Here is an 18,566-nt window from a genome sequence, read left to right on the forward strand (position 1 = left end):
CTTCCCTTCCCTTCCCTTCCCTTCCCTTCCCTTCCCTTCCCTTCCCTCCTCACCTAGAAAAAGAGTATTCTTTGTCTGTAGAGCTAGATAGATGCTAAGAGATAGATGTTAAGAGGCCCTCCTTTCATGCCTTGTTAGTGAGTGAATGCGAAGGAATTCTAGGCAATCAAGTAATTTCTGAGTCATATTTGCCAATATTTTTCATTTGCCTTTATTTCCTTACCAAGGGATTTTTTTTTCTGTAGGATTTCCAAGTAAACACAATCTAGCTTTGGAAAGTAATGAAAATGGTAGTTTCTCTAGGAAAACGGGTTGTGAAATTTCTCAGAGTCCTGGCTCCAGAGGAGCTGATTGCTGAGACGATTTCCATGGCACATACAGTGACTGGTGATTAAGCCAATTATTACATTGGAATTAAACTGATTTGACTTCTTAGGATCATCCTCACTGGTGGTCTACATGAAAGGCATCCCTTGTTGCTACCTGTACAGTGACTTTGAGGTGCCATGGTTGCATCTCTATCCCCTGCCTAACAGAACACTGAGTAATGCTTAGCTATTCCTATTATTTGGGCATGGTACTTGTTCTGTTTCCTTTTCACGTTACTCATGATGGAGTATTTTGTTTCTCAGCTATGGCACAAGCAAGGGGATACTCAGTGCTCAACTGAAGGAGAAAACTGGAAAAAACACTCAGCGATATTAATCAGAGAAGGCATAAGTTGCCTGAAGAAAAAAACTGTAGATTTCCACTTTCAGAGGACATTGCTTGCCTTGTACCTTTCAAACTTGTCAGCACAGCTGCTGATCCAAGCAGTATTTCTGACAATTCTCATCAGGGCTGTCCTGCCCAAAGTCAGTGGCCTGACTATATCAAGAAGCAATCCACATTGTCCATCCCCTTATATCTACTTGGTCATGGGTTTTATAGAAAAGAGGATTCGTTTATACACTTGCTGTTTTTGCTATTATTATCATTATTGTTTGCACTGCTTCCTTCCTATACAGTATTAAACACTATGATCTGGGGTGTTCATCACACTCTGAAATCCCGTGCTGTGGAAAATTTGATGCTGGTTCCATGATACATTCACAGGTAGATGCATTTACACAAATTACAGCTGAGAAGATGAAAGCAAAAAAAAATCATTTATTGTCCCTCTGTCTTTCTGAAAAGATTTTCCCCTTTTGTTATAACATACTGGAAAAAATCTCAATTTTCAAACCAGATTGACATGTCCCTTGAAATCACCTCTATTTTCATTTACATTTCTTTTGAAATATGTTATTTAATAAATATTGAGAACCATGTTTAATTTCACCTACATTTTTACTCGTATTTTCTATTCCTCAGCAGCTACCACTGCATATCCAGATGTTGTGTCTAACTACTGGGTCAAGCTGCTGATGACCCAGAGCTGCTGAGATCCCTCCACCAGAAAGAGGTGCTGAAACCCTCAGGGTGAGCAGGGAGGAAAAAGAAGTATTTTGAAGTCTAAGGGCTGGAATCAAATACACCTTGACAAGCAAAGATTCAGCTCAGATCTTAATCTTACAACATTTGCAGGGCTAATCTAAAGAGAAGAAGAGTGAAAAGAGAGAAATCTAAAGAGAAAAACAGAGAAAAAAATTAACCCATTTGTCAGGACATTATAAATATTCATAGCGTATAGTTTTCAGTGGAATACGAGAAAGCTGAAAAATAGGAGAGTGGAAGAAACAAGTTATGAATTCCTTAATGGATCTATGTGGAAAATATCCATAAGAGAATGTTGTTTTATTTGCAAATAGCATGAAGGAAATCTAGATAGTTTCTGACAGGGAGATCAGTGATAGCTGATCTTACTTCTTTGGGTTCATTTATATTGATGTTTTGTCCAGTTCCTAGTTTCTTTGGAACCTCTTTCTGGAAAATAGGAATGCATATGGCAGCCATTTTGGATGCCTACTTTCCTAAGATGGTCTAAATCTTCCCTTTAGGAAGCAGAGTTGTGACCAGATACTACAACAGATCCCTTGCTCTGGAAAGAAGGAAAGAGAAAGAGGCCTGCAGTGTAAACTCTTAGCAATAAGCAATAAATAACCTGATCAACACAGCAGACTCTAAAGGATGTCAAACTCGTTCCATGAACTTTCTGTCATGAAAATCTGGTTCTCATGGGAACAACAATCCAAATTGTTTTCTAAACATTTTCAGGTATAAATTTTCAATGACTCTAAATAGCAGCCAGTTTCATTACATTTCATACTACCATTACCTGGCCCCCCCCCCCCCCTCAAAAAAAAAAAAAGATTTTTGGAATGGGTTTTTAAATATAAATTCATATTTTTGAAGAGGAAAAAAAAAAACAAACATGGCAAGATCAGCAACAGTAAGCATGGAAATGTTCTGAATTTTTGCAACCTTCTATGCTTTAACAAAGGTTCTTATTGGACTGTGATACTCTATGCTTTTTTCCCCTCTGTTTAAATTGAAGTCCCAGAATACTGTCAGGTAGAGTTCTGGTAGAGCAAGAGTGGCATAAAGTGATTTTTTTTTTTTTTTTTTTTTTTTTTTTGGGGGAATATGTATGCTATAAAATATTTTTTTTTTTTTTTTTTTTTTGATTGAGGGAATATGTATCCTATGCAATATGATTTTTTTTTTTTTTAAGTAAGTTGTGATCTACATAAGTAAAGCAAGAAATATCAAGGTAGATCCAATACTCACACAGGAGAGCCTACTCACGTTTAAGAAATCAGTCTGGTTCTCATAACAAAACCACAACAGTCTGTGAGTATTTTTTGTTTTTAATTTTATAGCAATGTGAGCTCTGCTCTCTATATACAATACAGCAGTCTTTGTACTGACAAAGTGGAAATGACATTTGTCCAAATACACTGGCTCAATGAACCTTGGTTTTGATGACCTTATGCCTTCTTAGTCTTCTGGTTTAACTGTGTTACTTTTATTGGTGGCTTTAAAGCAGTTAAACATGGTCTGAAAGCCTTTTCTTATTTCCTGCTTCTTTTTTTTTTTTTCTTCCTCTTTCTTTTCTCATTGTGGAGAAAATAATGACTATGTCAAGGACAAACACTTGGGTTATGGATTTTTTCTTTGCTATTACTATTTTTATTACAAAGCAGCCCTGAAGACCTTTTAATTCTCTTGATTGTTTAAAGAGGCTTCGTGAAAACATGACATCTCAGATGTGGAGATAGGTATAATTGAGTGCAAAAGCCTGTTTGCCAGGACTCTCCTACAGTAAGAACCTAAGGAATTCAACAAAAAGGATGGGGTCAGTAAGGGTTTAGTGGAATTTGATAGGAGACCCTATACAAATATCCAGATGAAACTATAGCCAATTATTCCGTGCTGAATATTATGCCCTGATGAAAATAAAATACCTGAGTTTAATCTTTCATTCAGAGAAAAGATTCGTAGTATAATGACCTGATTTAGCTGAAAAAAGGAAAGAATAACTAAGTCTGACAGCTGAGAACAGAAGGGGGATTAATCTCAAAAGTTGCTATTCTTTGTTTCCCATCCTTTCATTATTATGCAATCAGAGCAAAGAGTTAGTTGCTCTAAGTCAGCTCCAATTGCATTGCTTGGAGAAAGGGGGAAGCATGAAGGAGAGAGATTTTCCTTTGCTTACAGACAGAGGAACTGACAAGAGAATTGAGAGAAATGGAGCCAGTCAGTCCATCTCTCAGTCTGCCTGGAGCTTAGGGCAGAAGTGGGCTAACAGTGCTCTCATTCAGCTCCAGCACAGCAAGGGCAGCTGCAGGTAGTTACAACAGGGTGGCATGTCTCACAAGGTGCAGTAATCCCACTGAATGCAGAATTTTATGCTTTTCAGCCTTAAATTTGAACTCCTGTATGTCTGACTGGAGGAAAAAGAGAGAGACTATGTTGCAGCGTACATCAGAGTGTTGACTGCTCTTCTGATCTGTCTGACAGTGCTTCCTCTTGGCATATAACATGATGCCAATTCTCATTCATCTTGTGAACATATACAGCAACCAGCTTGCTGCCATCCGTTGTGCACCACTAAACATTGGTGGTTGTTGCAAGGCACACCCCTGTGCATCTAATCACTCCGACTGACCAGAGTTGCACTTGATGGTGCCAAAACATACCTTGTATGTTTTATAGCAGCTATTAGAATTAATGCTGTTAGTAATCACATTCTCAATAATCACCACATTAAAGTAACAGGAGACATAAAGATTAGCAAGAAAGCATTCTGTAACTCTGTCAGAAGGAAGAGAAAGACCAAAGACAAAACTGGATTCACTATTAAATGAATAACTAACAAGCTGCCAAAAGATGAGGTTGAGAAGCTTGACATATTATGTTTGTTTGTTTGATTGATTTTGGTGTCTTCACTAGAATGGTCATCTGTGCTCCTAAATTTAACAAAGTTAACCTTAGAAGCAGTAAGGAAAAAGGAGGTATGCCAACTAGAGAGTACTTAGATATAGGATGTCTTTCAGGGAGAAAACAGGTTTGAAGACTTAGGAAAATCACTGTTACGTGAAGCTTGGAAGAAGAAATATTATAAATATCAGTGATAATTCCTGTAGCATGGGCAGGCTTCCAGAAGAGTGGAAAGGAGAAAACATAAGTCTGCCTTTGAAAAGGAATGGCATGAGGAACTAAGAGTTGTACAGTGGTTCTTTAAAACCAAAATCAAAGAAACCTTTGATTTCTGAACTAGAGTGTCCACTCTAGACATATAATAGACACATGGAATACAACAAAGCAATGATAGACACATGGAATATAACAAAGGAAGAAGTTAGCAACAATCATAGATTTGCTAAGAACAAATTAAGTCAATCACCTAATTTCTTTCTGTAACTAAATAATACCTACCCTCATGGACAGTAAAGAAACAGGAAACGACATAGTGTTTTATCCTGATAATTGTTGATACTATCTCTTATCACGTTTTATGAACTAGCTAAGGTTTCTTCTATAGATTTAACTAGCATAAGACTAGAATGAAAATATTTGGAAAAATGTATTTAGAAAATGGATACCAAAACCTCACTACCAGTTGGCCAGGTGTTACACTTTTCAATATTTTCATGAATTTTTGGGTGATGCCATCATTTAAGGAGCACACTGTAAGACAGAATTAGACTTTAGAATGAGTTTGAACAGTTAAAGATGCAGTGTAAGACAGCGCAACACAGTTCAGTAAGAGGATATTTATGGTATGAAGCTTATACAGGAATTTTGGGTCTAAGTGAATCACAAATTGAACTAGATTAAAAAATGGGATTTTGTTATGAGATAATAGGATAGTTACCTAAGTGTATTGTTTGTAGATAATGTGAAATTATCTTCTAAGTTTTGAGTTAAAGGCTCACTAGGAGTATTACGTCCAGTTTTGGGAACTAACTTCTGAGAAAGATGTGGTTCAGCTGGAGACATTACTGAAAACAGAACAAGGAGGAGTAGAAAACATGACTGAAGTGGAAAGGCTTGAGAAAATGGGGACTGTTAAACAGAGAAAGGAGAATACTGGAGGGAAATATAACAGAACTTGTACAACTTAGAGGGGGGAGGAAACTGTTCTCTTCATGTTCAGTTGGTAGAACAAGAGATAACAGGATTTAATAGGAACAAAGAAGACTTTCTGCTGAAAGATAGGAATAATGTTATGAGAGCAAAGACAGGAAAACCATAGCACAAGCTGTGGAATGTTGTGGGATACTTGAGCAACAACTGTGTCAGGTATGACTTGGGAACAACTCAGTGGGGAGAAAAATTAAAGGTACAATAGAGGTCACTTCCAGTTCTATTTTATTTTTTCTTTTTAAATTTTTTGCTATGTTGATTTTTGTTTTCTTTTTAAGATGAAGCTCATCCTTACAGAGTGACTGTGAAGTGAAACATATTATTCAGCAGAAAAAAAAAATAATAATAACTTGGTATCTACTTGAGTGCTCAGATATGTTCTTATAACCATTTGCAAGCTCAAACTGTACTTTCTTTACTCTGTGAGACTCTGTGGTACCTAGAAGATAGATATCAAATTGATCCTCCAGTACTTATAAATGAAAAACAAAACTGTCAAGTTATATTTTATAAGAGAGATGGTTATCAGTGAGTTAGAATTTAGCCTTATATTTTTCAAAGATGTTCGCTCTTCTAGAAAGACTCAGGCCTTGTTTCATTTCGTGACACATAGTTGCTTTAAGCTAGGCTGCATAGTGGGATGGTTTTTGGAACTGGTTGCTGCTTTGGTAAACACTGGCTTTTGCTCACTGTATTTCTCAAAACCCCAACTGTTCTCACTGTAACCTTATTATTCTTATGGTTGGAGGCTATGAATACATTAGCACCCAATCTGTGACCCCAAAGGTTTTCTTGTTAATAAGTTTTCCTGTTAAATTTCAGGGTTGTAAGGTCAGGTTCCAAATACTTTGGAGTTTTTCTATTTCACCAGAAGACTCTGAGCTCCATTATTAGGAGTGTTGATTTTGGCTTGTAGTTGCAATCAAAACTGAATAATTAAAAAAAGCAGCAGAGGTTCAAAATGATTGCCAGTTGCAATTATAAACCAATATCAACAGCCCTAGAGCCTACTGGCTCCATCTGTTTTTGCTGTTTTTTTTTTTTCCCCTGCTTTCTACAGCTATACTACCCCTATTTCCACTTCTTACCTCATCTCACTCAGAACTGGAGAACTTCCACTTGCTGCTAGACTCCCACTTCATGGTCTAGGGAAGGGTTGCTTTTAGGAAGATGTGTCCTATTACGGGGATCCTGTTCTCTCCCCATGTAGGGACTTTGTCATCTTTTCTCCCATGAACCTGTCATGTGCAGGATGCCTCTTGTTGAAGGAAACATTGAGTAGCCGATTGAATTGATTAAAACCTTTTATTATTTTTATTAAACTGACAGCTGGAGAAAGGAACATCATCTCTTGTATAGAATTTTGGTAACATCTTTTATAATCTTTAATGAATTATCCAACAGCACTACTTGATGTCAAGATGTAACTGAACACCAGGTAGAGTATAAATATAGAATCATAGAAATTTTGAGTTGGAATAAGTGTTCTTACAGATAGTTTGGTTCCAAACCCCTACTGTGGCAGGGATACCTTCCTCTAGTCTGGGTTGCCTGGGGCTCCATTCAACCTGACCTTGAATACTCCCAAAAATGAGACATCCACAACATTTCTGGGCAACCTGCTTCTATGCCTCACCACCCTCACAGTGAGTATTTTCATATATCTAATGTAAGTCTACTCTCTTTTATTTTAAAACCATTACTCCTTGTTCTCTATCTCTACACTCCATGATAAAGAGGTTTTTTTTCCATCTGTGCTGTAGACTGTCCTTAAGTACTGGCAAACTGCTATAAGGTCTCCTTGGAGCCTTCTCTGGGTTGAAGTCTCAGTCTTTTTTTTTTTTTATTTTTATTGGAGAGATGTTGCAGCCCTCTGATTATTTCTGCAGCCATCCTCTAGGTCTGTTCCAACATGTCTACATGCTGGGGGACAGAGAGCTGCACACTGTGCAGATATCCAGGTGAGATCTCATGAGAGCAGGGCAGAGCAGGACACTCACCTCCCCTGTCCTACTGGCCACTCCTCTTTTGATGCAGCTAAGCTCATGTTGAAATTTTCAGCCATCAGTATCCTTAAATCCTTCTTCTCAGGGCTGCTCTCTATCCACTCTTTGCCAGCCTCTATTCGTGTTTGGGATTGCCCCAACTCAGGCGCATATGCGTAAGCAGGTTTCACAAATTGGGTTGCGTTTAGTGAACAAAATTATGTGTGTTTCAGCTATGTCACCTTCCTATTCTGTAAACAGAAATTAAAACAATACTTTCTTACAATCCTCTTTGCTTTCCCTTTCCCCCCTTTCTTCCTTGTATGTTGTGAATTTGAGCATTACTCTTTAAATTCCATATTAAAGAAGTGGCCTAATAATTTTTAATAACATAATAGAGACTAATTTATGTTTTATGTTCTATGATACTTTTTATTCAAATATTTGCATAGAGGAGTATTTTCTTTAGTGTGTACTTTTGTGAGAAGTCAAAAAGAGTACACTGTGCTTGTGAACACATTGTTCTTTTCTTTGTGCATACTTTATATTTGATGTGATAGGGAAAAAACAACAATAATGAGATTAGATTTGATTATTTCACATAAATGATGAAAAGGAGCCCACATACTTTCAAAATAAAACTGATTGAAATTCATTCTAGTTGGCTCCCATTAATCTTAATTGTAACTCCATATTTCAGTTTAATAGGCCAGTAAATTTTAGGAGGCTGTGCTATTGTTCTTATGTACTTTGTTAATTTTGAGCTCACAAAGTTTTTCCGACTTTGTGTCTGAGAAGGAACATCAACATTTTTATTTTCTGTATGGGTGTTTATATGCCAAGCAGTGCTACTTTTATTCAGAGCAACCTGAGAAAATGCAGCAAGTTCTTTAGAGGCAGATTTTGTTATTGAGATAAATTTGGCGTTTAAAAGAAAAAGCAAATTTTGCTGACCACTAGGAAGAGGGAATTGGCAAAACAAACCAACAGTACAGCACATGTATTTCTTCAGAAAACTGCTTGACTTTTTAATGTCCAAAAAGAAGATCTGGATTCACAGAATCACAGAATTCACAGAATTGTAGGGGTTGGAAGGGACCTCTAGAGATCATCGAGACCAACCCCCCTGCCAAAGCAGGTTCCCTACACCAGGTTGCACAGGTAACACAGTAACACAGTACCCAGGAGGACAAAAGTCTCAACCTTTCTGTACTCTGTGACTTCAAGAAGAGCTGAGTCTTCTTCACACCTTGCCAGGCTAAATCCTCTATATAATATATAAATATCTATTAAATGTTACAGTAGGTTGATAACACACAGCCGTATCGCACATTTATTAAAAGAAACTGTTCAGATACAGTCTGAAGTGGAGAGTGAGAGAGCAGCTCAACTGCACTTAGATTGATGATACCTCTAAAAACTGTCCAAGCATGTGTGCAAGAGCCTGTCATAATAAGAGCTTAATAAATGAGAAAGTGAAGGACAGGTAACTTTCCCAATATACAAAAGTTGTGCACATGCATGTGTATGCTTCATTTATTCCCTACTCTCTTTCAGGTAAACAGTGCAGAAAGAGCGGTTTTGCCATTTTTGAGCTGACTTGTCTTGTAAAGAAATTTGCTAAGTCAGATATTGCTGAGGCTACAGTTCCATGCAATAAGGTTTCACTGAAGACTGCTTTTGTATCACTAAATTTCCACCAAGTTCAGTGCTGTGGTTCTTGTCTGCTGCTCCAGGAACCCACTGCAGATTTCTCAAAAATAGGATTTGTCCTGTCGCCTGAGAAGAGTAGCTGCTTCTGCAGAGGGCATGGAGACAACATGGTGAGGAACCAGGTGGAGACTCAGGCCTGAGGCAACAATTACTGCAATGGGGTTGCCTACCCTGAGCAGCACTGTCCTGGTGGCAGCATCAGCCCTTGGCTGTGAACTCACGGGAAATCTGCAGTCTTCAAAGGTCGATTGCACAAGACAATTGCTCATTTTGCCTTTGTCTGAAGCTGCTATCATATACAACACAACTAGTGAGGGATTATGATAAAATAAAACTTTCACAGACAGCAGGATTTATGACATATCAAAACACGTTGCTCTCTACTGATGGCATAGAGCTATTTGTGTTTAGTATTGGGTAAGATAGGTGAATAATACATTCTGAAAATCAATATGCCTAAACATAGGGATTGAAAGATACATTTAGACACTTCCCTGGTGTGGAGCAGACACTATCATCTTATTTTTAGGCTTTGAATGTGGAAGTCTTGACAGCACAATATAAAGCACTCAGTGATGGCACCCAAGCAGAAAAGGGGCTGTACGTTGAGTGGTTCTTAGCACTTGAACACTCCATAAGGATAGTGTTTTCTGTGCAGTGATCTGATACAATTGCTCTCCTAGCTATAGAAGTTATTTCATCCATGATTACAGTAAGGGGCTTGACATAGTCCACATTTCTAATAGATGCTTTTTTTTTTTTTCTTTTTTTTTTTTTTTTTTTCAGATAGCTTTACTCATTAATAATCTTGTTTCAGAACATACTTCATATGTAAAGCTCCTGATGTTACTGAAAAAAATACCTGAGAATAAAACAGCCTCTATATATCACTCTTTAATTTTGACAATAGTAGTGTTCAGGTGATTAAGGCACTGGCATAGTTTCTTAGTGAGTTACGAGTTATCTTCAGTAAAATACTGTACTGCTGAGCTTTGTGGTTCTAGGATTTTGTTGCAACAAAACTGCAAACAGTGAGTGAACTTATTCTTTATGTTAATCACTTTCTTGAAACTGTGGTTGATATCTGATATGTGATTTTATGTGATTGCTGATATGTGACTGACTGAAGGTACTCCAGATGTTTGTGACTACTTGTGTTTTGGTCTATGTACACTAAGAAAGTATCCTAGAAGCAGAATGACTAAACTCGGTATTTACTGTCCTTCGAAAGGGGAAGGGCATTGAAGGCACCCAAAGGCCTCTGTTCTGCCACTGCTCCTGCACCTGTGCATGAAGAGCCCATTTCAGCACAGGTCTTCAGTTCTGCCTGAAACATGCTGGGATAGCTTTGATTCCTTCTGTCTTGGTTTCCTGATGGGGCTTTCTGGATAGACCTCAGACCCATCTCCACAGTTTGGTCCTTGCTCCTGTCTGCTACTATTTGCAAAGGGTCTTACTGGATGGACCTGATTCATTACCTTGTCTGCTAGTTTCTAGCTGGTTGATGGCTATCATGATCATCATGTTCTCTCCATTCAGAGGTGGTGGGGCAGTAACTTGCCCCAGCTCTCAGCAGTTCATCTTTCCACTAGGTCAGCCTAGATCCTGCTGCATTTTTTGCCTTGTTTGGATTAGAAAGCTGATCATTATATAATGACTTCTTTGAATCTCTTGCCCCAGGTCTCATTGGCCTTAGATGATTTGCTAACTCCAAAATAGATGAGGGTCATTTTGCAGTCATTCTTAGACTGGCTAGGAACATCTGCCTCATCTAATGGTATTTGGTGCCTTCTATGGAAAGGCAGATTTGTCCGGGCATGTGACATATTTAAAGAGTGTGAGTCATTAATGTCTGAAAGGACTTCAGTGCCCTCATGTTGTGTGCTTGACAGTGACATAAGCAAAGATGGTTTACTGAGCCATATTTGAAACACTCACATCATTGTGCCCACAGAAACATTGGAATATCTCAGCAATCACTTCTCATGGCTCAGTTGGTCCCTCTGAGAGTATGGAATAATAACTTATTATCAAGTTCTGTGAGATATGAATAATGTGCAGTTCTTGCCTGTTCCCTGCATAATTTCTTCTGAAATTGTACTGTTATTTCTACTGCACACTTTAATGCATGGTAAATTAAATACATTTTTTGAAAAAAAAACATCTCAAAAACAAACCAATAGCCCTCAATCAAGCTAGCTAAATTGTTTAATAATTTACTTTGATGGAAGAGGCACAAGGGTGGTAAAATTTAATCCATCAGCTTTAAAGTAGAAATTTTGAAATAATCACTACAGTACCTGAGTGTTCAAACTCAGAAAATCCAAGAAGAGTGAAGTTCTAGCTGTCTGTTGGCAGGATAGATATCACAGTGTGCCATTTTGTGTCATCCTGTCTTAAACTGCATAATAGGATTTAAGAGATATAATGAGAAAAAGATGGCTGAAGTCCAAATCTGGGGTATGTGCTGCCACTGGTAAAGTATCTCATACAGAAAACATGACTCCTATGCATGAAAGATTTAATCCACTTCTAGATGGAATTTTAGTGTAGGTTACATAGAAGGCTGTACAGTATAGTTTCCTTTCCTGAACAGAACAATCTTTACATTCATCAATACAGGCTTCTTGGCACACAAACAGTATTCAGGAGCACACAGGGGAAGAGAAAGACAGGCCGTGATAGAGGTGAAAAATGAGGGGAACTTGGCACTTACACAAATGATACAAAAAATGCTGATTTAGGGAAGAAAAATGTAAATCATTTTTAATGTCTTTTGAAGAAAGGCGCCCAAGTTAAAGTTGCCTTGAAGGCATATGACCCAACCTGACATTGCTTTGGCAGCAGAATATGAAGTGTGTGTATGCAGAGATGAAATGTCCTTTGAAGAGCTACTCTCTGATGAAGGGTGCTCACAAACAGTATTTCTGACAATGACAGGAATGCAAGAACTTTTTAAAGCTCCATGCATTTATTTATTTATTTATATTTGGCTCTGGACAAAGAAAATCAGGTATGATTTATAAGTATGGAACATTTGTCACGTGTTTTGTTCTTCCATGCTTTCAAAATCAGATAGCTTTACCAGGCACTAATTCTGAGCAGATAACTGGTTCAAAGCACTTTCTTTTCCTGGGATGTGAGCAGATACTGAGCTATCACTCTGAAATAAAAGGTATACCATTTTTTGGATTGAACTAGCAAAAATTTATCACTTCAGAATACTAAGTTGACTGTAAAGTGACATCTTGACTGAGGAGCTATTCAGCATGGGGCTGTCTGTTTCTTAGGTTGGGTTGTTCTCATATATACAAGATCACATGTTTCTGTGATTAACTTCACATAGAGTCTTTTCTGCCCCTAATGCTCTCTTTAGCCCTGGCCTTTACTCAGTGTGCACAAAAGAAGCCCTCATCTGCATCATGATACCAGGCTTTGTTGCTTATTGTATGCAAGTGTGTCCTTGTAAATTCTGGTGTTTTTTCTGCTCTGTTAGTGATACTTTTTTCAGTCTTGTTTCTCCTGTCATAGAGATCAATGCATTGCTTTTAAAGCAGAGCTCTTTCTTTGTCTTTTGCGTTCTTGAAGCCACTGTGAGGTGCATCACTGTGTAAGTGTGTATGAGCTTCTTTCCATTTCTTCTTTCCATCTATACTCACATCTAGGATGTGAGTATACAATAGGCTTAATTTTTTCCTTTCTCTTCTGTTCAGCTTCCATAACACAGCAGCACCTGCCCAATATAGAAGTTTATTTCCATCCTCTCAAGACAGATGTGAGGAGTACAAGGACTGTTCTTGTGGTTCTGTGCTGCAATAAGAAGGATTTCTGTGCTGCTGGAGGAACAGAAAAAAAGGACTCTGAATTTTTGTCTTTGTCCTGTTCAGTTCCTGTTTTTAAATACAGTATCTTGCAATATTAAATGCTTAAAGGAGTGCTAAACCTAATCACAATCTATTACTGGCCCAAAGTGGGACAAAAACTAAAAGAAATTTGTCCCAACCAGGACAGGGTTGAAAATGTGCCGGCTTAGCTCCCACCTGCAGACATTTTCATTTCTGAAATTTGCATCCTGCTGCACTCGCTTGAGTCTCTGAAGGCTGGAAAAAAACTGCCAGAGTTGGATGGTTTGATTATATTCTGCAGTTGCAGTTCCAGCCTAAAGAGCTTTAATTTCTCCCTGTGCTCCTTCATGCACACTGAAAGCTTCAAGGACTATCATCACCATCAGCTGCCATGGGAGCAGGAGAATTAGAAATGGGCTCTTTATGGAGGCTAACTGGGTCCTGCTGGGAGAGCAGAGTAATTTCAAGGTACAGGAGAGAGACCTGCTAGCCATGCCTTGAACTGCTCTGGTCCTCTTGCCCATTGTCCTCTATGGATATCTGCAGAGTTGAATCTTCAGGCTTCTGACAGACATCCTGAAGGGCAAAACTTTGTTTTGTTTTCATCTTATAAGGTGTTGCCAAGGTTTGGGTGAAGAGCTCCCTAGAGGGGCTTCAGCCTGCTATTTGCTGATGCATATTTTTTGGCTTTTTGGATCCTTCCCCTGCAGATTGTGAGTGTGCTGCGTTCAGGGTACAGCTGACCCTAAGGAGATAGCCCAAAGTCCATGCATAACTTACTTTTTTATTTAACCTTGCTCTGACCAGTTACACAGGGATAAATTGAATCCCTCCTGACTTTTCCTTTCCAGTATGAACATTCTGAGACCCCTCGTGAACTGAGACCTTTCCTCTTTTGCAGATACGTTAATAACATTTCACAGCCTCTAAATTCTTGGCTCAGAAATGTACTTTATCTCTGCAGACTTTTCTGACTGTTAATAATGAGGGACCTGACTGCCCCAAGCAGAGAAATATAGCAGCACGTTCTTTTTTTTGGTGATTATTCACTAAAAACGTGTCCCTTTTTTAAAAAAAAAGGCGAAGAACTGACTTGGTTGTATCAACAAGGAACATCAAGGAACATATTAGAATAATTTTCTTAGTTGCAGGTGGAAACAATTTATTTATCAGTATCTGTAGAACCTGCTTGGAGATTTAGAGAGATGTTCATTGCTTCATTTCCTATTTAACATTATCATTTTAATGTACACAGTATGTGGGCTTGTCTTCCATGTTTTTCAATGGCTGCTGTGTAAGAATCATAATATATCATTTTCACAAGCAATTTAGCACAGTGTAAGGGAGTAAATGTAGCTGTACTGTCTTAGTAGTTATTTTCTAATAAAATTCTAATAGATTTTGTGTTAATGACACAGAAGATGACATTTATGTCCTATCTTTTTTTTTTTTTTTTGGTCTGTAGCAGCACAATGAAGCAAGAAGTTACAAGACCAGATGATAAGCTAATGCACTCCTTGCTCGTGAACAATAAAGTACTGTTGTAAAAAACAGCCTTTGACACTTTACTAATGGCTCTCTGTGAGATAGTACCTGGCAGGCCAGAATTGGTAAAGCTAGTTAGGCTTTCCTTCAGTAGAGATTGATTTGAGCCTTATATGAAATGGGATCTGCTTTAGCAACCCCAGTCTCCTCTCCCCCATGACTACAGGACTTTTTAAAGACAAAGGAAGGAAAAATAAGCAATCTTTTTTTTCCCCCGTGCTTAATAAAGAAAGAAGATTAAAAAGACTCCCCTGTTGATAAGATCTAACCATTTATGTTCCTGTGTGATGAAAGGTGAATACCTGTTTAAGATTTATCTAGTATTTTGTCATCTATAATGAATCTAAAGGGCACAACAATTTGTCTTAACATTTTGTAATGCAATGAAGCTCATTTTAACAAATAACTGTATAAATAACATATTTACCAAGTCTCTTGGTTGACTGATCTTGTACTTGAGCTGTAAAACATTTCTAATTGATAACAGAGTGAAGATGAAATAGGAGAATGGATTATTTATGTATAGAAGAATCAAAAAAGGAGGTAAGGTACATGTGTCTCTGTGTGCATGCTTCTGTAAAACTTGCTGTGCTTTTCTGCAGGGTCTTATTTTATGCTTCTCAAAGTAACAATGATTATTATCACTGATTACAATGAACACTAAACAATGTACAGTTTGAAGCAGAAGTTCTTTACAACTTGACTGAAGCAAACAACATTTCTCTGCAATGTTGTGATATTCTCTGATTTATAGATGTAGAGAGTTCTTGTTTTCTGAAATATTGGGCTGTTCTCTTTACTAACACACTGCTGTTCTCTGTACAAAGGTTGATAATCTGTGTACTACAGAAGTAAAATAACATTATGATTGAACTCAATGCTTATAGGGTTATGCAGCCAATGAAAAAGTTGTGAGACCTTAGTGTTGTCACCCACAACTTTCTTTCCAGTTTTCAAGGGCTGAACTTGAGTCTTTGTCTTGTGCCATGACAATTCTATATATGTAGTCATTGAACAGTCTGTCTGTTTTTGTGAGTCACTCAGTTCATTTCTGGACAATTGAGAAAAAGAAAATCAATAACATGAAATTAGAGGATAATAGCATGGCCATCTGAAGGATTAGTCAAGCTTCCCATACAAGCATATCAAAGAATCTCTGTTCATTGTGACATCTACCTATGAAATAAGTGTATGAACAGAAAAGCTGAATTTTAGTTCCCGATGCAGAGGATATGATTTCTTCAGTAGTTCTTCTGGAATCTGGGAAGAAGGAGCACAGGTACTAGGCTACGATATTTAGCTTCTCCCTTCCAGAGGAAGCCCTAGAGAAATGAAAAAATGCATCCTTCATATGTTGGTGAGTTTACTTGCATAAAACAGGTCAGCATATTCCTATCTTGCTTAAGACATCTGAAGAATATCTAGTACTATTACTTAACATCCACTGGTGTTAGACAAGGTCTACATATTTTGTATATGGTACCGAAATAATGCAACAGTATCTGTGCTGATTCCTGAAGATGGTACTTCCAAAGTATTATCTATCCTCTTTTAGGTCTTTCTGAAGATGCAATAAATTATATCCATTACTATTTCTTTCAACTATACTCTCAGACTGTAAAGAATCTGGACAAGAATCTCTCATGTAGACCTCTAGTTACTGAGGCATAGCATTGTCTACATTACAGGCTCTATCTAGAAAGGCCATTTTTTGTGACATCCCCTGAATGTGAATTCCTTAGAATTTCCAATGCAGCTTTCTTAGAAATGAAATGAATAAGTAGGAGCTAGAGCCATAGTGATGTAACAGGGGATTAAGGGTCTTTATGGTGGGACTCAGTGAGTTTCTTCTATAGATTTTTTCCTGTACGTGCTCTCCTACATTATTTATATGCATTTGTTGGAAAGCACAGATTGAATACACCAACCAGAACCTCTTCACTCACCTTGTTGAAAAGTCTTTGTTCTCTAATGCCTGTCACAGCTCTTTGGCTATATCTGTGCAATTTTTTTTTTAAAGGAAAATAATACAGTTGGTGTCCAGCTGAATAGTTACAAGATTTTTTGTCATAAGATATGTTGAAAGCTCTTAAGATGTTTAAGGGAAATAATCAGAATTCAGAGTGTATATTAAATTATCAACTATCTAATAAGTGTGCTACTTCCCAGCTGGGATCCTCCTGGTACGTTCATTCATCTTCAACCAGTGTAATTAAAGACGAAAGGTGTAACACTGATGATTCTTCTCTAGAGATCTCATCAGTTTAATTCTAGAACTATCAGTGGAAAAGGAATATCACATAAATTGTTCCGACTTAATTGGACACCTGCTGGAGGTCAAACAAAACACCAAGGTCTACTGAAATAGGGACTGCCTTCTGTAATTCAGTAATTTGGTAGGAGATAATTTGGCAAGACAGTGCAATTTTTGTTTCATGCCTTTTAAAACTAAATTAGATCTGGTTAACAAAAACCAAACCAAAACAACAACAACAACAACAACCACAAAAGAAAGAAGAGGAAAACATCAAGAGCAAGCAGGAATGTACTTAAAATCTCCCCGTGAGAAGTGATAGCTTGCTGCCTTTAGCAAGTGAATCAAAACCTACAATGCTGGGGTTGCATTAATAAGCTTCCTACTGGTGCAAAAAGGGTGTGCAGAATTACTCCTGATTTAGAAAAACTTTCTTAAAATTTCCTGCTCAGAAAGTATGTCATAGGTAATGAGTAAATGAAGATTTTTCTTCTCAATTGTAATTTTAAAGCATATCAGTGCATTATGATGTAGTAGAAATACAATTCTCTTTAAAAATAATTTTGTCTGGTGCTGTCAAAAAATAATTCTTCTTGATGATGTCACCAGACCCCCTTGTTCTGTTTATAGTAGTTATTTAAATCACTGTTTCCATAAATGTATATGAGTGCCATGAGGTGTCTATATTTGTTACTGAAGGTGTCTCAAGAATCTTGAAGCAATCTCCCAGTTTAATTGAGTGCTACAATTTCAGCACAAAGAGCTGTGTTGCCAGTATTAAAGGTTCAAAAATTGTGAGTCAGGGCCTCGTAACTCAAAACTGAACCCAAATGTAAATATTTCTTTTGAAGTGTATTTCTTATGTTTTGGACTCACTTTTAATTACTCAACTCTACCCCTTGTGCATTTGTGTGTGTGTGTACGTGCACACATGTATGCTGCTGTAATTCTAGTATTGTGTTTTGTACTATTCTCCAAGACCTGCAAGAGAAAGAAATGAGAAAAAGGAACAGAGGAAACATTTTCACATGAGAAGAAGAGGTGAGGCAGTATCTTGATTTTCCAGGCTCTTTTTGCCTCTTCCTCCTTTTGATGCTCAGGTGAGAAGTTAACGTTCCTAAATGTTGTTCAGCCAGAAACAGAAAAGTATGTGGTGAATGGAACAAGTCCTGGACTAGAACCTCAGTCTCTGTATTTGGAGATCAAGCCAGCACCTTCCTTGTACTGTTTATAGGACAAAGATAAGATTTGGTGATAATGGTTTGAGCCCATGTGCTGCAGGACACAATATTTATGACGCATTACTTTTGTTCTACGACTGCAGCATTCAAGTAATGAATGTAAAAATGTTGCTCTTTCACATTGGTGTTGACAATTTGTATCTGATTCTTTAAGACAAACCAGAAGAAAAGATTCTCTGATTGGATAAATGGTTGCAAGAGATAAGTTCTGCTTTTACAGTTTACTATAGCTGATGTTATCCCCAGAATTTCAATTAGTGAATTACCATTGCCAACTGTCATATCTTTTGAGCCATTATGAAAGCTTTGCATCAGAAATGGCTGCATTACAGCTTCATGCAACACAGGAGCTGCTGACTGTGGATAGAAACACTTGATTTAAAAAAAAAAAAAAAAAAAAAAAAAAAAAAAA

This window comes from Lagopus leucura, unplaced genomic scaffold (genome assembly GCF_019238085.1).
Source record: "Lagopus leucura isolate 7727_CA_CO unplaced genomic scaffold, USGS_WTPT01 Super-Scaffold_73, whole genome shotgun sequence".
Lineage (NCBI taxonomy): Eukaryota > Metazoa > Chordata > Aves > Galliformes > Phasianidae > Lagopus > Lagopus leucura.